Raw genomic sequence first — 21,483 nt, 5'->3', positions numbered from 1 at the left:
CCTGGTATTCGTTATTCTAATTTAGTGCTTGGCATGATTTGCATTATTATTATGTTCTTTTTTTTAACTTTCTTTCTTTAAAACAAAATAAATTACTACATTTTAAAACAGAAATCGGAAACGTTCATTTTATTTGCAGGTTGGCAGGATTTACAATCTTAAAAATATACAAATAATGCATTGGGAAATCATATTATAATATTTTGTTCGGTGCTTCCTGTGTTTTAAAAGGCACCCGACGGCGATTGAGACGCAGCAAAGCAAACAAGGAACGATTCTAAGTGGGAATGCAACGGTGAAAATAATGACAAATATAAATAATTACGAGATACATACCGTTCTCCTCAGCTCCGTTGCGTTTAAGCACGCACAACCCGATGCGGGCTGTATGGGGCAGTGTGACTGTGCACCGTGCGCATAAATGATACACTTGTAATTCCCTCAGCTTGAAGTTGGGAGACAGTCCTCCAACCCCTTCTATTAGAATATGCAAAATTGATTCCCCGTGGGAAAAATAGGTGGTATGTAATAAGAAATAAATATGTGTATAATTATGTATAATTGGGGGTGATTCCGTTGTTTAAAAAAAAATCCATTATACATATGTGCAAGAGTGAGTTGAGCAGAGGAGGCTGTGGTGCATGGGGGTGTGTCGAGAGGGAGTGTGGGGGTGCATGCTGAGCCCTTGGTGACAAATTAGCAAGTGATCATTGCAGCAAGGCTCAGGTCAAAGATCAGCGTGACATTCTGTGCTCCGCTCCGGAGGGCGAGTCATGCACCGAAATAAAATATAAGATTGTGGAATCCGCATCTTCAGTGGCCTTTCGTGTTTGTGATCAGATGGTGCACAGGTTGCTGCAGTGGCTGCAACTGTAAGCCGCCCTGAACAGATGTCCCCATTGAAGGCTTTCTTTGGGGCTATATTACCGTCATGACATCAAACTCCAAACCTGTCCCCTTGGCCGCCATAATGAGCGACTTATTCTGGGCCGCTGAGCACGAACAAAGTAGGCGCAATATTGCGTGCGGCACAATCGCTCTACGCACAGAACAACTGGGGCCGTGGCTGCAGACACTATACTTTGATGAGAAGCTTTGCCTTCAAAGTGGCTTGTGGACGAAAGCAAAAACAAACCTGGGGTCATCACGTGTGGCGCCGGACTATCAAATGCTAACTAATCTACTTTTTGCTTGTTACCGGCTTTTTTTTTTTTAATACAAGCAAAACGGTGATTCGTTTTTTTTTTTTTTTTTTTTTAGAGTTAAGAGTATCATAGGGTAGACTTACATGGACTTGCATGGTGACTAGTAAAATGTTGGTGCAAATCTGGATTCCAATGCTAGCAAGCAATGCAGCTCCTCAATTTATGACGATCTCAACTGTTTTAAAGGTTGTGAATGACCCAGCCATGCTTAATGTTTCTTATTTGATAACTGTGTATTTCATGGCCTATGTTAAAGTGTTTTGCTTCTAATCACAGCAATTATGACTTTTGTGCTGTGTTCGTGTAGGTAAGTGATGGACTTGCGTGCATTCCACCTTGTGTACAAATTATGGTTAAGTTGTTGCCAAAGGAATACAACTCGGTCAGAAACAAATTGATGTGTTTTTTTTTTTCAGAATGTAACCGACTCCCACGTCCATGGAGTACAAAGTTGTGTTGAATCTTCTCGGTCTGTTCTACAGTCTTGTCTCATTCTCCATGAACCAGAACAGATCCAGCCAAGTAATGATGTCACAACAAATACATTTTTCCACTTTCGCCAGTGGAAGATAGAAAGACTGCATCGAGAAACAGTGGCCATCCCTCCAAAACAATGATTCCTATCTTGGGTGCTGTGACACCGTGCTGCTTTTTGAGATCATCAGGGCGGCTGCGGGGAAGGTTATTGACAGACCACCATTTGATGGCAAAAGGTACAACAAACCTGTTGCCATTCATACCACAGAATAAGTCATGGCTTCCTGCAAGTATATCAGTTTCCTTAAACAGGCGCATTTTTCACACTGACAACCTTAATCTGAGTGAATTGAGATGAGATTTATCATTTCAGTAATCCTACATTTTGTGAGAGTTTTGTTTGGTGGTGTGCTGCGAGAAGTTTTTGTAAAGTGGGTGAATGGCTCAATAAAGATTGCATGAAAGGCTGCTCTTAGATGCCCCAATTAGTCTTCAGCCTTCAGCCACTGGAGGAAAATGCATTTCATTTCCTGCCCCTTCAAAATATCTATCAAAAAAGGTATTAAGTGTAATTAGCTCAGTTTATTGAAATTATTTTTCACACACCGTTAACTGCTAAGCCTATATCTGAACTCTGTTGCTAAACCAAATACAGCAGCACGAAAGTCTATCAACCAACTTCGATGAATTTAAATGTGGTAACGCGTCCCTGTATTGAATTAAAGATTTTTTGGATGATGTGGTGATTGTGAGGATTAGCATTCTAGTAGACATTCCACGATGTTATGTGGCCACTCAATTTATTTGTTCAGCCTCGCCTACCTTGGTAGTTGTTGCTTTTGACCACTTGACATAATAATATTTTTGTAATACAGTATGCTGAAACATTAAAACATGTTACAGATCTTTCTACGCGGCGTTTTGTGTTATTGCGTTAAGCCTGTTGTTTATGTTAAATTCTGTTGTTTTATTTCCATTACTTCATTTCTGTTGCTCCAGGGGAGAGCTCATTGGCTTCAGTGTTTGTGTGTGCAATTAATCAATTCAAAATTTATCCATTTAAACCACTCGACTTGAACAAGTTAGCTCATAGCAACAACGTCTCATATCTGTGGGCAGCCAACAGTTGAAAAATCCTCAGCTAAACAAGCTGAAAGGCGCATTGTTACCACTGAGCCCTTGCAGGCAGACACAATTTGGCCCAAAATCTGATTTCAACCAATTTGTGTAAATTAGGACGTCACAGGGAAGTGTTGCAAAAGTGAAACCGAATTGAATCAGGAAACATAATAATTTGCACATACGAATGTAGTCTGTCATCGCAAAGCGCACACTGCCGATATCACAAAACTACCCCCGTCTTCACAATGTGATGGGACAAATATATTTTCTTATGGCTTTTCCGAATGTTTTAAAACGATAAATAATCGGAAGTTACCCTGAGAAAATATTTTTGCAGGGTGTGCAAGAACAGATTCAACAATTTATAATGCAATATCAATGTTTGGAACCCCTGGCAAACATAAACGCCTGAATGAACACATCGATAAAATATGTTCTCTTCACCACCAGGAGGTTTGGTGTGAAGAGCAGATGTCCGTGTGCACACGGAGCTGCCAAGGAGGTCCAGAAAAAAGGCATGCTCAGACACAAGGGCCCCAAATGGTGTGACAAAGGATGTGCAGGAAGGGCCTCTCCGCCTGGGTGAGCCCCAGAGAGGGTCTCCTCCTCTGCCAGCCTGTGCGAGCCAAAGCCATGTGCTCCACACCGCGTCCATGAGGTGAGAACAACAACATGCAAACAAACACACATGCATGAGCAAACGCTATGTGTGAATGCAAATGAAGTGAAATTTCATCTTGCACAGACTGCTCTGTCAAAGTTTGTACATGACAATAACATCTATCAATCAAGTTGTAATGGTCCGGTCACTGTAATTGTCTCTGTTTATACTAGTGCACTATGATAGTCACAATGATAAATCTCTTCCTAAAAATGATGCAAAATATTAAAATCAATGTATTTGCATAACAAATTGTTTCAAAAGGGATCAGCGACTGAAAGAGTTCCATATTTCTTTTTTTTTTTTAAGCATACAGGCAGTTTACAAGTATATCGCTTCCATTAGTTACCGGATCTAAATTGTTCTCCATCCATTCTTTGCCCCAAACGAGGTTACCGTGTCATGAGGCCTTGACCGTATTCCAAGCACAGGTGTGCCGCCTGGCCCAAAGTGAAAGAGTGTGCAGTCTACCATAAACAATGATATAAATGTCTGACAAATAAAATGGCTAGTTAACAGTCTTTTGACTGCTCTGACCCCTCGGCCTTTTGTCCAGTATCGATCAGCCAGCTGTTCCCGGCTTTGTGCGGCAAGACGGGAGCCGCTGGTTTCTCCTGCACGGATGAATGAATTTTCTACTCATCTGTAGTATGATCTGCCCCGACAAACAAAGATTGAATTAGATAGCAGACCCTCTGCGCTGCTTCTATGCCATTTTATACATTGAATACGCTTCAATATCAGGCAGCGTTTTAGGTTCGTGGTAATTTTCTTTCTTAGTTATCAGGAGTTATATATTTGGTTGGTATGCAGATATGTACCTGGTCGAATGGACAGGCGTAATCCGTCTCTCATAATTGTATGTTAATAGTGAACATGTTTAGAATTGAGGCGTGACGGGATCTTGTCACACAACTGTGTCGAGATTGGCCGCTAATGATCCGTCCCCGGTTGCCGTCATTCAAAGGCGGCAGCCAAGATGTTGTCCAATAGCCCGTGTGAGGCCTCTGGGCTGCCTGAGTGTTACAAATGATTCTTCCTCTATTAACAAAATTAAATGTGTGGATTAATTTATGTGTGCCTGTTGGATGTTATGAGCTGCGTTCCCTGTGATGGATTGCAGTGTTTGTTTATCATAAACTGCGATAACTGTGCCGCCTGGCGTGACTACTGCATCCCTTCTTATTGACTTTGAATGAGGCCAACGTCGCACTTTGTCAACAGCCGTCTGAACGAGACAGGCTGCCGAGGCGGCTGTACAAAGTGAGGTATTTAGGATTAGCATCGGCTCTTCAAGTTTCACTAATTGTCCTGCTGCAGGCATTCTTTCACGCTGTGCGGGTTAAGGATGGAAGCGCGGGTGCACGCCTGTCACCTCTCGAGAGCGGCGGGATGGGTCGTTGGGTGGGGCGGGGGGTCGCCCACGAGAGGCGCAAGACAGAGAAATGTTTGCTTTTCTGTCGTGTCATCCGAGCAGGCACAAGAGGAAGACAAACTGGTTGTGTTTGCTGAGACCAGCTGAAGCTTGCACACAAACACACGTCTCCTTGGAATCCTTTCAACTGTGGCCGTGATAACCAAACAAACAGAAAAGGGGGAATTACCAAGTGTCATGCATGGGTGTTGATTGACAAACAAATATGGCAACTTGATGGCGCTACGTGTGAATGTGATCTGCTCTTCAAGCTGCGAAAACGTACTTAAACATTTATACAGAATTTTGACTGACACCGTCTGAGAGGTTCATTATTGTGGTAGTGTTGCAGGAGTGCACTGAAAACTGAGAGCTCTTTCTTCATACAGATTTCCGCTGCCTCAGAATGATGCAATGCGGCTCGACACAAACACGTCACCTTGGAATCTTTTGAACAGCGGTTGTGATAACAAAATATACACATTTGAAAAGGGGCAGGGATGGGTGTTTCACGTGCAAGTGTTATGCACGGCTCTATGGTGATAAGCAAATACTGTATGCCGAAGTTTTGACAGGACCTGATGTTGATAGATAAACGGCCACTTCATGATACACACGGCCACTAAAAATAATAACGCTCAGTTTTGAGAGACAGTGGTAGAGAGGAATTCATTCAGCAATAATTATTACAGTGTGGTTGGAGTGTGTAGTGGTTCAACTGCACTGCATCACCACGAGAGATGTCTGTAATACAAAGTCCATGACAAACAATACAATCACAACAATAGACAAATTTTGAAAGTACACCCATTGATTAAACTTGATTATGATTTCCTTTGCGAAGGATTTGATTCAACTCTCGTATTGGTTATCATTCGAATGGGATTTTTCACCGACGGTAATGTGGCCACTGAGTGGATTTCAGCGAAGAACGGCAATCAGATATCTCTCTGTTCAGTAATATTTCAACATATTTTCTGATCAATAAGTACCCATGTTTGAGACCCAGTGTGTCATTTTATGGGGGGTGGGGGTAGGGTGGGGGGGTTCATCACTTTTTTGCATCTTCATTTGTGTCGGATCTTATTTAATTGTGTAGACATTGGAAATGTTGCGGTCCTTGGTTTTCTGTGGTCCTTGACTGTTGTTATAAACCTACACAAGAGGAACTAATGAATATGACTTGAAGCGCTATTCAGGTGCAATGTTCGATGGGTATGGATCTCCTTCTACTCAGCAGAGAAAACAATGCTTTAATTAAGAGTCAGTCCGATTTCCCTGAGGAGAGATTGTCCGCTTCCATTAACTTAGTTTATCATAAAATAAAGAGGTTGCCTTGTCCTTCGTCACCCAGACAATTGGTTTTAATCAGCCAGCAGGCCTTTCATGGATGATAATTTATGCTAAATTGACAAGGGTGGAGGATGTCGCACAGAATCATTATGACAGGGCTCATGTCGCTGCCTGTCACCATCTACTTATAGCCCGTCTCCGCCGCTTATGGCAGACAGGTTGTCAGAAATGTAAATAACGAAACATTTAAGGATGCGCTGTTGTTTTAGCAAAAGATGTGGATGTAAATCAAGAAAAGCAACATGATTTAAACAAAAAAATGAAATCAAGTTAATAAGCACTGACAGTTTATTATGAAATGGGCAAAATAGACTTTTGAGGTCATGACTAGTGAAGCTGCAGGCTGTCTTCTAAATATTGTAAAAGTAATCAACAGGTTCCATGACAATACATGATCGACCATAAAACACAATATTAATTAACAACCCAAAAACAATTCGGGATTTTGAGCAATACATTCAGAAAAAAGAAATTGTACCATCTTTCCAAGTGTGACAGTACAAACTGAGATTTAAAGTCATGGGGAGTTAGTGGGTGGGGGTGGGTGGGGCTGTATTGGACGGCGCACGATCCGGGATGATCACGGCGAGGCGAAGCCGTGACATACTCCTCGCCGTGCAATTTAATCACTGTATACCCAGGCAAGTATTGACAGTTGTCCTGTGGAAGCTATTAAAGTTGCTGTCCAAGGTTAAATGAAATTGCAGTTTATCAAGGCAGCACTGAGAAAATAAGGGAATCTGTTCATGGCTGTTGATTAATGCAGAGCGTGATCAACACAAGGGCTTCATTAAGCTATACATCACGGGGGTAATTTAACATGTCACCCGGCCTGCTGTTGCTCCCCTTCACACGTTCTGTGCACTGTCTACACTCTGAGTGTTTGTTTGTTGTGTGCTTATGAGATGAAGCGCTATGACCTCACACTCTCTTGTTGACACAATTTGACCCCCCACCCCTGCCAAAATGGCGTCATGTTATTTTTATGTACCGGTAGATGTATATGTTCAAATCAAAATAAGGCTAGATCCTCAAACAGTGTATGCACACCTGTAGTTATGAATTCACTTTTTCAGGAGTCCATCCTCCGTTATTTGCAGAAAAAATGAACTATTTGTAATTTTATAACAGCTTAGCAGAGCATCACTAAAAGTGTCTACAAAATGTTGGCCAGTTTTATGTTGTCGCTCTGTGAATCCAGTGTTTTCGGGTCAGTAAACTTGGGAGCGCTAACTGCTAGCTTTGGTCGGAGTCAGCGGCCTGTCAAGCAGCAGACTTTTTCACCTGTGCACCTGGCACTATCGATGTAACGCCTGTGCTTTTCTGTACAGGCAAAGCTGATGCTATGCTATAGTTATTCATCATCATTATTATTATCAGAATTGTTGACATTTACCGACTGTACATTCTGTATGTTTGTGCTTAGCTGTAGCTGTATTTTTTTTGGTTGTATCCTATTTTTAAGAGTACTGCAAAATTTGCCTCACAGTGCATTAGCGCAGGGTTCAATTCCGGCCCTGGCCTTCCTGTGTGGAGTTTGCATGTTCTCCCTGTGCCTGCGTGGGTTTTCTCTGGGTAGTCCAGTTTCCTCCCACATTCCAAAAACATGTATGGCAGGTTAATGGCACACTTGAAATTGTCCCAAAGTGTGAGTGTGAGCGTGGATGGTTGCTCGTGGGTGTGTGCCCTGCGATTGGCGAAGATGGCTGGAATAGGCTCCAGCACCCAGCACCCCCGCGACCCTAGTGAGGATCAAGCGGTACGGAAGATTCATTCATTCATTCATCTTCCGTACCGCTTGATCCTCACTAGGGTCGCGGGGGGTGCGGGAGCCTATCCCAGCTGTCTTCGGGCAGTAGGCGGGGGACACCCTGAATTGGTTGCCAGCCAATCGCAGGGCACACGGAAACGAACAACCATCCACGCTCACACTCACACCTAGGGACAATTTAGAGTGTTCAATCAGCCTGCCATGCATATTTTTGGAATGTGGGAGGAAACCGGAGCACCCGGAGAAAACCCACGCAGGCCCGGGGAGAACATGCACACTCCACACAGGGAGGCCGGAGCTGGAATCGAACCCGGTATCTCCGCACTGTGAAGCCAACGTGCTAACCACTGGGCTACCGGGCCGGCCATATATATATATATATATATATATATATATATATACTGTATATTTTTATATATGTATATGTGTGTGTGTGTATATATAATATAATATATATCTTTTTAAGAAGTTATGGTATTTGCAGTCAGTTTTTCTACCTTTTGTGGGCCGTCCACTGTACATGTGATTGGAAACATGCTACCGTGCATTTCATTAGTGTTTCAATGCATGATCATTTGGAGTTGACAATCATACATATAGGCCTATGCTAATCAGGCATCAGGCACAGGACCTGCAGCTGTCATTTTTTTTTTTTTTGTGCTAGGCAAATTTGTTGACTCAGAGTGGATAATTGATGGTGCTTGTGGGACAGACATGAGCCCAACATGAATCACAGGCGACATGGCTCATGATAAGGAGCTGAAAGTCGCCTGTAATTAAGCTGGGCACTAGAGACCAATTGTTTGTGGAATGATTTGGTCGGGGCTAATTGACACTAATTGTTTAATCAGATTTTCTTCCCCTCCTTACTGCTAGTCTGTTCTACCAGCACTTGACACCACAATGCACAGACAGAAGCCATCGCCCGCCCACCCTTGATATGCGTTGCATGTGAATATAGACCTCTGTTCATGATAAGCAGTGCGCATCTCACATCCTAATCCAAATGGGGCACATTTATTTTACCCTCAACTCCAGGTCTTATAACTAACCTTTGAACTAACGTTAAGAAAAAAACCAAGACGATGCATTAAGATTTAGAAATTAAAGCAGCCTTCGAGCTATCAAGTGAACAACAATAGCAAAAAAAAGACAATTTATAAATAATTTTTGTACTTTTTACATTTCTCTTTGTCGCCTATTGAGTCATTATGAAACGTTCCACCTTGTATGGAAATGATAGAGGAAGCAGCTGTCATATTTGGGGGCAAATATAGCTATGAATGCAGACATGGTGAATGTCAAATACAAACGCAAAGTTAGCCTGATAAGTAAAAAGCAAACACAATTTGAGGGGGGGGGGGGGTTTCGCATTTGAACAATTTCAAATGTCTTCCACTATCGATGTAACTCCTGTGCTTTTCTGTTCAGGCAAATCTCTTATGCTACATTTATTCATCATTATCAGAATGCATGCATTGAAACACTAATGAAATGTATGGCAGCATGTTTCTAATAACGCTGCCAATTGGAAAAAAGAAAAAGGTTAACCACCAAATAAAAACAAATAGTGTGCAACTTGGTTTTCTCGTAATCACTCTTACTGAATGATGACATCACCAGAAATATCGTATCCACTAGTCTCTTTTCTTAACAGCAGTAGGCGTGTAGAGGAGTTGTTAGAACGCAGCAAATTTACGACATTTGGAGAGGGCACATAAATTAGTGCAGTAATATTTGTGGTCCGCCCACACAGGAAGTGTCCCATTTAGTGTACTTTTGCAGAACAGCTGCTTTGGAGCTCTTTTGTAGCACAAAGCCAATTATAATGCTGGGGAAGCTGTTTTGGAAGACGTTGAGGCTTTTTATTTGTATACTTTATTTATGAATATGGCTCAAAGCTAGTACACGAGTATGGCTTGACTCTGACTTTTCAATTCAACATTAACAGTTGTATATCACAACAATTACAGCTGCTTTCACTGTCCCTTCTCGTCAAGTATGTGAACAGAATCTTCTAGCAAGGTAGAAACCCAACAAAAGCTACACTATGCAAATAAATAATTGTATTGGCAGAACACAATATGATGGCTTTTCATCATGAGACGGCCGCAGCGCACGCGAGGCGCTGTTCCTGAAGGATTAACTGATGAAGCGGAGCAGATAATTAGAGACGAGAATTCCTTTGCCATCTGATTAAATCCAGCAAGTCAGAATAACGAGCCGGCGGTGGGCGGAGTCGCAGCACATGAACATGAGCCCTAGCGTCATTACATTTAATGGCAATTACGCTTTTTAATTAACACAAACTATGATTGGATATTAATGGTTATTACATGGGGGCAGGTGGAGAGGACGCATGGGGTATTCCCCACACTTCACGTATAAGCTTCCTGAATTGAAAAAAAAAGAAAGGCAAACGTCTACAGAGCGCAACAAATTATTTTAATACAATACAGAATCATGTCAGTATTTAATTCAGGCTTGCATTATTTCCTAAATATTTATTAATTAGGAGGCCAAATTCCAAAACTGGCGGCCCGCTAGTCCAGTGGGTAGCACGTCGGCTTCACAGTGCAGAGGTACCGGGTTCGATTCCAGCTCCGGCCTCCCTGTGTGGAGTTTGCATGTTCTCCCCGGGCTTGCGTGGGTTTTCTCCGGGTGCTCCGGTTTCCTCCCACATTCCAAAAACATGCGTGGCAGGCTGATTGAACACTCTAAATTGTCCCTAGGTGTGAGTGTGAGTGCGAATGGTTGTTCGTTTCTGTGTGCCCTGCGATTGGCTGGCAACCGATTCAGGGTGTCCCCCGCCTACTGCCCGAAGACAGCTGGGATAGGCTCCAGCACCCCCCGCGACCCTAGTGAGGATCAAGCGGCTCGGAAGATGAATGAATGAATTCCAAAACTACCCAAATAAATCATACTTTTGTTCTACTTTTAGTGACAGTTTCCAAAGTTTTAAAAGTATATTGTTTTATCTTTCACTTTTTGTTGTCTTGTACAATGAACGAAAGCGCATATAAATAATACGATGCAACAATAACATTCTGATATGTTTGACAGCACATCGCTAATAACACATCAATGTAAATATGTTAGAACAATGGTGTGAAATTTGGATGTACATTAGCTATAGGGAATACAAAGTCCATTGCAAGTTGATTTGGGCACAGGTGTCAAACTCAAGGCCCGGGGGGTGCTAATTTAATGTAACACTCAAATTCAATCCCAAAACTTACATATCCTTCAATTGGTGGAAGTGATCAATGAGATATTCTTTTCTGAAAGACCGCTTGTTGAACTACAAAATCATATTTTAAAACTGCACTATTCATACATATGAGAAAAATGCACGTATGCTTCTGAACTATAAAAATATGCCACACATTACATTAATAACTTATTTGGAGATGTCAGGAAGCTTGTTTTTGTAACTTTCTAGCTTCTCTCAGCATGGCACCTGAGTCACATTCCAATTAGTATTTATCTGGTGCGTGTTGCTTTTCAATAAAGTTTTCCAATCTCTTGTGGACGGCTACCTTTACTTTGTGCTAATAATTGGATGCTATTGAAAGGATGAGTTTCATTGATTTTGTGGATGACTGGGAGCATTAGCAGCACACACCATAGATTGTCGGCAAGGTCTGCAGTGAGTTGGGATCGATGCCGCTGAACCCCCCCAGCCCCCATCCCCTTCTGTTTTTTATTTTTTTATTTACTTGTGTCTCTATTGATTGAAACATGCAATAGTTCAAGGCCTATTATCACACTGAGACTAAGTTTCTCTGTCTCGCCACTTGAAATAGCTCCCTATGTTCCTGGCCAATATCTCACTCCAGCAAGTGCTCCCATCTTTCCCTTTCTAACTAATGAGTTAAGAGTATTGCTACGAGCCGTAAACATCAATCATGGCCAGAGAGGCAGACAGTGACGAACAACTCCGGCAGCCCAGGAACAAAATTAAAGTATACACTAAAAGAAGCAATTCTGAAATCAACAAAACGAGACCAAAATAATGAACTTCGAGTAGTGGCTGAATTGCATATTGATGCTCAAATTTTCCTCAACGGAGCGCAGCGTCTTAGCAGTTTAATAGAGGGTAGCTAATAACACAATTAGACTTTTGCTGAGAAGACCGGCAACATGAAACTTTTCTTGTTCTCTCATCGTGTATTCAGTGGCGTGCTCTTGATTCAATTCAGTGCACTCAGACTCTTTGGAAAGAAAAAACAAAAACGAAGCTGCAAATTCCCCCATTCAATTGTTCAAATTAAACTTTTCTCGTTTCCACCAAATGGATACCTCGCACGATGCACCCTGCAGTGGCTGCCGTGCTCGATTGTTTCCACAATACAACATCGGAACGCTGCGGCGTGGGTGCGTTTACATATCTTATTTCCCCGACAAGACATCAGAAAGGTCAGCGTCCCATCCAACTGGGACAGACGTGATTGAATGTAATCAGTATGTACTTGTTATTCCGAGTGCTCGGCCTTTCTTTTTATTTGCTGGCCCAGAAGTTAATTTCCCTGGTGACCTTTTGTGTAATAAAACAGTATCTATCTATTATCTGTTGCCGAAGCTTTCGGCGAGGAAGCAAATTAGCTTCCTTGCCAGCAGCGTTTTGTGACCCGGTCGATCGCTTATGAGTTTATTTGCTTTAATTAGATTAAGGGTGCTGTAAAGGCATGTTCCTAGGTGGGAATTGTCCCTTGTCTCCTTACGTTATCGAATTGTTTTGGGACACTTGGACAGTTTATGCACTACATCGTGCTTTTAGGAGACATATTTTGGCTACTAAGCCAAATTGGATTAAATATGTCTCACTTGAAGACAGTAAAACAAGGCAAATGGTAAAGAAGCAATTAAATAAACTACAGGTAGGTCATGTTATCCAGGTCTTTGATAATTGTTCAGAATTTAGGGGGAAAAAACTGTAAAATTAAAAACAAAATCTTGTAATGTACGGCATACGTGATTAGGGTTTCAAATTTCTGTAATAAATAAACAATTTAGTTTTTCTTAAAGTGTGGTCTGTGGACCACTGTTTGTTTTCACAGGAACACCAAGTGGTCTGAAATCTTAGCATCGTTCATTGCATTGAATGTGCAAGAAAACAGTCCACTTTAACAATGAAACATCATGCAAATGTCTTTTCCTTTTTTTAAAAAAATCATCACTATATTAACCCCTTCAGGGACAGCGGTTACGACAGGAAACAGCTCATCATGTTATCAGGTTACAGGATGTATGAAAGGGTGAATATGTTGTGAAAATCATACAATGTGAGCATGATAAACACTCCCCGACTTTTTTGCCCCATTTTTTGTTTGGGTTCTTGACTCTTATCCGACCATATTTTCCTTGGAATTTTAGGTCAACTGCCAAACTGTTCAAGTTCTGAGAGTTCGTTGTTGGGGTTGGAAGTAGGCCTGTTGTTTTGGGATATTTAGAGAGTAGATCATCTGCATTTTGTGTCTGTACTTGTTCTTGGTGATTAAGTTTGAAGGACATCTCTCATTCTTTTGTATGTTTAGTAGAAGTAAACCAAACGCAGCGGCCGCAAACATAACGTTGATTTCTCACAGTTTTGCACAAACACAGGTCACTTGATACTGTGGAATTTGTCTAATCCTTCTTCTACTTTAAGTGGGAGTGGCGCTTTTATTTTTGAACCGGATCTTTTTTTCCTCTAACAAGCTCAGAACAGGACGCCGATTTACCGTCAACCCAATGACAATATTCATTGTCCTTATTTTTTTCTGTTTTCAGTATTTGCTGGACTTAAAACTCGTTTCCCGTTCATGATCGTGTGCAGCAGCGGCACACACATACTCCGTGTCGAATGTATCGTTTGGCAAGCGGCCGTAGTTAAGACTAAAGGTGAATGTGTGAGCTGCGGAGGCCAAAGTGAATGCAATGCTTTAGTGACCCGAGGAATCTCTTTTATTGTAGCCTCTTTGTGCCTCTCCCTGCGCTGCTCCTTCAGCCCATTCAGACTCAGTGGCAGCCACCTACATTATATCCTGGATAGGCAGGACATTCATGCCTTTTTAACCCATTGTCCTTCCCCTGGGGTGAGGGCCCAGAGCGGGATGTGAGAACCCCGGGCCCGGCATTGTGTCCCTCCTTGCGCTCTTCACACACCCGGCGGGGAACTTCCTTTCTAGTGTCACCGAAACCTGTGTGGTGTAATCCGCAGCTCCCCGCTGAGCAGGATGGGAAGGTTATTAAAAGTGCGTCTAATGTCTCGTTAATAAATCGCTTCCATTTTCCGCTTCATTTCGGCGTAATCGCGTTGGGAGTGTGCATAGGCAGGAATGCGTGTAGACTCTGTTGCCGTGTCTTCCTGCTATCAAAGCAGCACTCACGTTAGCATTTCTTTTTATTGGCCTGGACACACGAGTACAGATCCATTAGCGATGTGACCCCAGCATCGGAGATCAAGCAATGTGTGCGGCGGTGCGGCGGGGTCAAGCGGCAAGACGTTGATGCTGCTCTGATTGCCGCAGGAGAGATATTTAAACATGGCGGGTCCAGCCGGAAAGGTTCGGGTTAATGGCGTCTCTCCAGTGCGACCTGCCTGATGGTGAGTTTAGCTCCATAAAAGCAGCAGAGGTCAGTGCGGTTAGAGCTGTGGTTGTGTTGGGAGGTTAGAGAGCAGAGGTCCCCCTCTGCGTGCTACCACAAGCACTCTTCATGATGCGTTAAGGATGCTCGGGCCTCTGATTGCCACAGTGGGACCTGGAGGTGAGTTTAGGGACCGCTTGGGTAATCCCATTAAGTGTGACTCCTCAAGCCCTCTCCCCCTCTGTGTGTGTGTGTGTGTGTGTGTGTGTGTAAGATCCAGCATTTGAGACATTAGATAGCCCTACAAGGTCAAAGGACGGAGGATATGCTAATACATAGGAAGCATTAATCAAATATGAGCATCTGTCTTTTGAGTTATGACTTGTAACAGCTCAGTCGGGTCAATAATGATCATGTTCACTTAACGGTCTTCTTTTTGATGATGTTTCACTATTTCTCTTCTGCAATATTCGGTTTAAAAAACATTCACCGTGGCTAAAAAGTGGCTTATCTGGAAGTAATTGGGTTTTGAAATTGCAATGTCACGGCTGAGGTTGGGAAAAAAAAAGGTTACAAATTTTTTTGAGACATGCTCATCTGCTTCCTGAGTAGTGTTGAGGTGCCCTTGAGATAGGCACCAACCCCACAACTTCTTCTCTGTTTGTGCATCCACGTCGACTCATATTTCTCTTTCACATGCCCGTGTGTGTGTGCAGGGTCTCTCTACTGAGGAGTGTAAATTTCACCCTTGAGGGAAAGAGAATCAGTAAACAATAAGATTATTTAAAAATAAATATGATTAAAGTATTGTTAATAAAAATGGGAACAGCCCTCACTACAGTATATCATCCTGTACTGTAAATATTGTTTAACGAGAAGAGGCCTGTGGTCGGGTGGTCGACTGGTCACTTTTTGAAATACTGAACAGTGAAAAACTGATGTTTCTTAACATCAGACAAATGATTCTTTTGGCTTCTCAAGAACGCACACTTTTATTTGCCCAACAAGCAACTTTGTACACACGCCATTTATATCGCTTTCTGCAATATCGTCTCATCAAATCCCGCCGTAACTCCCATCATGACTAGTGAGAGCTAGAGTGTGTACTTTAAGGACCATCAGAATTTCTATACATTTACACTGTCCCATTTAACTGGGAGTGACACTAAAGACCTTAAAGCCTATAGTTGTTTGCATTGGTCAATATATGCCAAACTGCTGCTCAATGAAAAAAAAAAAATCAACTATTTGTGTTTATTGCAGTTTTCTCAAAATATTGCCACAAAAGACACTCTTCATCAGGAATTGATTTTACAATATGTTTATGAGTGTGTTTATAAGTTGCAGTGCACTGCATCATACATCATTTTCCTAATGCATGTTATTTGACAATATGCTGTGTTTGTTGTATGTTGAAAATCCACTCAACACATTCTAGTTACACTTGCACACTCATTTTGACGCGCTCAGTAAAAAGCTCGAGTTCTGCTCGACGTTCCTCAAAAATATATATATTTATTGACACCCCTGACAGCTGCTTAGATGTCGCCATTGAGCGATTTAAAATGTATTGTTAAATGGTCGGTGATGGTGGTTATTATGTGCAATATGCCTCTAAGGCTATCTGCATTACTCCCAGGCAGGTGGTCAATGCGTGAGACTAAGTCTGCGGAAATATAAATGGGGCATTTATGGCAGACTAAAAGCTATCAGTGATTCTGAATACAGGACAAATACTAAGAAGGGGTCGGATGTCAATGGCAGGGAGTGAGAGATTGTTTGCTCTTGTCAATAATGGATTCTGTCTTTGAGGCTCACATACTCGCTGAGAATATATTTGGTGGTCAAAATAGATCATACACGATGACTCACAATTTATATATGTGGACAAGCATCCACATAGTTCGCACTGGTGACATGAAGGGATGTAGATGCATAAAGCGAGCATTTAATGTGATACTTTTTTAATTTAATTTTTTAAATGGATGTATAATAGTTACGATGGGTGCACCATAAAGCTGCATGCCTGACTCAATTTCAAGCCGGCAAAACATGCCACTGGTCACATACGAGCTTTAATTGTAATCATGCCCATTGTGAGTTGACCTACTCTTTTGACGCGATTATATATAAAGTCAATACAGTTTGCGTACGTTGGGTCGAATCTGTACAGCTTCACCGGAACCAAGTGGCTTTGTGAATGTGCTTACTACTACCTCACTTACACGGCACATACATGCAAGGTAAAAAGTGGACAATATTCTTTGCGGGATAAAATAATAATTACAGTCTTTGGGCACTGGGACAAACAGCTTCAAATACGAGCCAAAAAAAAGCGCTTCTAGGCGACTTGGGATAGCTGGTATATACACGTAGTCAACGATTTTAAACTCGCTAAAAGTGGGTCTAACTCACACAATGTATTGTGTAACACAATTTTGTTGTTGAGGCGCAGGCAGAGAAATTCGGTGCTCCGTGGATGTGTGTGGTGGACGTCATGTGATTTTATTCATAAGTAAGACCCTATCATTAAACAATAATTGTAGAAATGAATTAATTGAATGAATTTAAATGTTATTATCATTACAAAAATCTTGTAATAGCACGCCCGCCACTAGTGCAGGTGTGTGGGGAGGGAGGGGGGGTGACAAATATAGATGCATGGTTGGAGGTGTGTGTCACATGCAGGTTTGACTACATCATCCGCAAGGGGAGAGCATGCAGTTTCCCTGCCAATATCATGGACGGACCCTAGTGACTCCAGTTCTGTTTCCGCAATGGCAAGCACTTGAAGCACCTTAGATATGTCGCTCTAATCGAATCTGTGATTGAGTCTCATTTTATTTCAAACCATCTAATCGCTGATCAACCCCACAAAGGTTACAAATACATGTACTGATAAATTGATGTTTTATCATTTTTATTTGTGATGGGCAAGAGGTGAGCACTCAAACTAGTATTGGTTGGAAAAAAAAGTGCCAATGTTAGGATGTTGCAGGATTTATCAACATCGTGGACACATTTTCTTTAACGTACTTATCATTTATTTCTTTTGGTGGTTTTCTTCAGCAATTACCGACAATGAGCACACTTGAAATAGAGTCACATTAGGATTGATTTTAAATATCTCCTTTTACAGTAAAATGTGACACTGAAAATGCATGTATTTCTCAGTCCGTTGGCACACAGAGCCATCCATATTTAAAAGAGTACATTTAATTATTTGACTGTAACTAATGCAGACGGATACTCACAGTTATTGGGATTTGGTACAATATAGTGAGTGAGTGTATTGATCAGACTCGAGTCTTGTCGCATCTGTCAATAACAGTAGATGAATCTAATTATAGTTCCTCTCTGTCAACTCAGTTAACTGCCAGCATGGGAGCCCTTAACCTGTATGTTCACTATTAGTTCACAAACACACACATAGACACGCAGATGCATGCACTGCTTTAAACAGATTAGCGCAGTTGACTTAGACTCCCACCCACTTCATTGCTTAATGTTCTACCAGTTTAGAGCTGTATATATCATGTACCAAAACATCTATCTATGTGACTTGAAGTCTCGTTAAAATGCAGTAGAGAGAATAATATGATACCGTCATACTGTGATAATTCCCCAGGTTATCCCAACATGTACGAGAATAAAAGAACAAAATAAGATAAAATAAATATGATAAAGAAAGATCAGGGAAATGCTTGTTTGAGTTTTGAGCGTGGTCAAAGATGGAATGCGTAAAAGATGCAGATGCAGCAGAATGAAAATCCATGAGTCTAGAATGCCACGTACTAATATTGACAAGGTCATTTTGCGCTTGTTAAAAATAATCGTGTTCAAGAATACGATGTTGAACTTGCAGAGGTGAATAGTAGTGAGGGGCCACAGAGTCCATTTAACAATCGTGGTCCTTTTTCTGCATCTGGTTGCTGTTGCTGTTGCTGTTGCTGTTGAGCAACCTCCAACTAGGCCCCAAAGCGGCTCCTAAAGCCGCAGCGACCCGGGCACCTGCAGACCCAGTTGTTGGCTGTTGACTGGGAACTGTTCGTAGCCCGAAGGCATGCCCAGCACCACTTTGAGGTCATTCCCGAGTTGGGCTGCATATGCTGGTGAAGATGTCTGTGGTTTTGGGGAGGGTGTTCCCCACATTCTTCTGAGCTGTTTTGCCGTCCTTTGTCACAACCCGACGCTGGCGCTCAGGGTGCTCTCCACCACACATCTGTAGAAGCTCATCGAGACACAACATGGCAGCTTTTGGACAAAGCAGAGGCGTTGGTGAGGGTGCTTAAGATTTGAGTAGCAGTTCCATTTTCCATCCATCCATCCGTCCATTCTCTATTGCGCTTTTGTCCTCATGAAGGCTGCTCATATACTGGAGCATTTGAGAAAGAGGCTGGGTACACTCTCGCCTGCTTGCCAACTAATAACATGGCACATATAATGTAGATAAGAAAGCATTAACACACCTATGGAGATTTTAAGAACGTTCAATTAACCTAACAGACTTGTTTTTTTAATGTAAGAAAAAAAACGGAAGTACCTGGAAAATCCTGCAAACTCAGGGAGGTCAGGGCCGAGATTTGGATGCCAAGCTTCAAAACCGTAAGGCGGCTGCTTGTGCGCTGTATTGGTCAACCATTTTATGAATAGTGAATGATTCATACAATTTCCAACTGTACTTTGATTCATTTAACCATAAAAACACACACACACACACACACACAAAAGAACACCAGAGAGATTACTGTCGCGTTTCTTGTTTGCAGTCTAGTCCAAGTGGCCAGCATCACAGAAAAATCACTGCATAAAATAATGATGTTTTCATGCAGTAAATGCGGTACACCTCACTTTGCAGAAAAGAGCCACTGGCTGAATCACACACAGCCATCTTTGTTTGCTTAGTGTGTCACCCCAGAGGAGCACTCTGGGACTTTACCCCCATCGCCTCAGCTTTTCAAGGCAAAGTCGCTTGAGTCAGAAATCTTCTGTGGCAAGTGCAGCACTTCATCAAGGGTGAAGACTCCGGGACTATCAGAGATGTATCAGTTGGTGTGATAAAGCCCTCGCCGTGGTCCCTGCACAGCTACATCCCATCATAAATAAAAGCAGCAGAAAGGAGGCCTTTGTCACTGTTTATCTGCACTGCTTTTCTTCCTTGCCCTTGATTTCCTCTTCAGAAAATTGATGCACCCTTAAATTGAAGCGGAGGGCTTGACAGGTAATGGTTAGTGTGATAACCGCTTAGATTTCATCAGCCCAGGCTTTTTTTCCCTCCCTTTGTGTGCAATTGTTGGAACTTTCAGTTAGATTGCCTGTCATCCAGTGCATCAGATAAAAATGCGGACTTGATGAGATACAGCCAACACGGCGGCAGATAGCAAGAAAAACATCTGGATGCTCGATGTTGGACGGCAGAGGAAGAGCGAGCACACAAATCCACATTTATCTGATAGCATGCCAAATAAAAGACATTACGATCACAATCACTGGTGGTTTCCAGAGAGATTTGTGGTTGAATATTATGGGCTTTTAAATGGCCTATAAGCACATGATTTGCACATCCTTGCCTGCCTAGAAATATTTGTTGCCTTTTAATGTACATTTTCACTAACGGTGAAACATGACAATTATTTATTACAAGTTTTAAAACACCTCTTGTAGGCATGCGGTAATAATGTTTATTGTGCAAATAATATCCATGTGTACACAGAAACAGCGAACAAAATGGAAATAGAGATCATCTGCTCCCGTGCAGAAGTGTTGTAAAAATGCATGCCTGAAAAATTGCTTGGCATACACCAGAATTTCCCTTCGAATGTTGATGAGGTAGGAAATTGGTTTGTCAGATTTTGTTTGAGTGTTTAGAAATGGATCTTCCACTTGCTGTTGGAACTAGTATGCACATGTTTCAGGCCTGGTTTAAGTCATACTTTCTTTTAATAATTCAGTCACATCTTGAATTGATAGTTTAAGGAAGGTAATACAAGCAGTTGAAGCTGAAGGCCATGGCCTAAATGCAAGCTTTTGCTTAGGAGTAGAATTCAGTGCATTTTTGCATCATATTTTATGTTAAAATTGTTTCAATGGCTATTTTCAACATTTTTCAACATTACCACTGTTATGAATGAAAGATTAAATTCACTTCAAGCATTTCACGTTTGGAATTTTTTAATTATCAAATGAGTGTAAAAAGAAGTTAAACCATAGTGAAATATTTATCCATTTGTTTTCTGTACCTCTTGTCTCAATTATGGTCATAAGTGGGTGGGAGCCTATCCCAGGGGCACATGTAAACAACCGCATGCCAATGGGCAATAACGTGGAAGCAATCCAGTGTACCTGGAGAAAACCCACAAATTGCCCCAATGAAAATATTTCTCGACAAGAAAATATGCTTAGCTACTATTCATAATGTCAATTTTAGAAATAAAAATTTCCACTTATCATATTTGTTTCATAAAACCCTTAACTTCAGCCCTTGAGGATTAACCTGCAATAAAATGCCCCTAAAATTAGAAAGTTAGGAACAATTTTCAAAGTATTTTTAAATATACTGAACATATATAATTACTTATTTTAATTCTCATTCACATTTTCACATTCTTCCTGTGCTCCTGTTGTTTTTCTACATCTACTCGGGCTTGGTCCCTCACTCCAAAAACGCATCTCAGGTTAAGTATAGGCTTGTAGTTCTAGTGGAGTATGAGTGCCACTGGTTGTTTGTGCAAGACAACAGAATGGCGAACAGGGAAGGGTGTATGTTTCTCCCCAAAGTACCCTGAACCATCTTTGCTGTGTAGAAAGCAAAAGAATAAATGACTGTGCATTTTCCAATTTCCATATAGTAGATTTGAAATGGTCCCATTGATCCACAAAGTGATTGTCACTATTTAATTTTCCATTGACT

The 21,483-nt window shown here is 41.7% G+C and overlaps 1 protein-coding gene across 1 annotated transcript in view; it reads left to right on the top strand.

Moving 5' to 3' along the window:
- Window positions 1–3,271: 3,271 nt before the first annotated feature.
- LOC127601244 (dynein axonemal heavy chain 11) overlaps window positions 3,272–21,483 on the top strand; it is a 92,692-nt gene continuing 74,480 nt past the window's right edge. Inside the window, exon 1 of the mRNA XM_052066339.1 lies at window positions 3,272–3,462. The gene's annotated coding sequence lies outside the window, so the exon portion shown is untranslated. The remainder of the gene's footprint in view (window positions 3,463–21,483) is intronic.

The sequence above is a fragment of the Hippocampus zosterae genome, chromosome 5 (assembly GCF_025434085.1).
Source record: "Hippocampus zosterae strain Florida chromosome 5, ASM2543408v3, whole genome shotgun sequence".
NCBI lineage: Eukaryota > Metazoa > Chordata > Actinopteri > Syngnathiformes > Syngnathidae > Hippocampus > Hippocampus zosterae.
The sequence above is the reverse complement of the archived record's forward strand: the minus strand, read 5'-3'. Positions and strand labels throughout refer to the sequence as shown.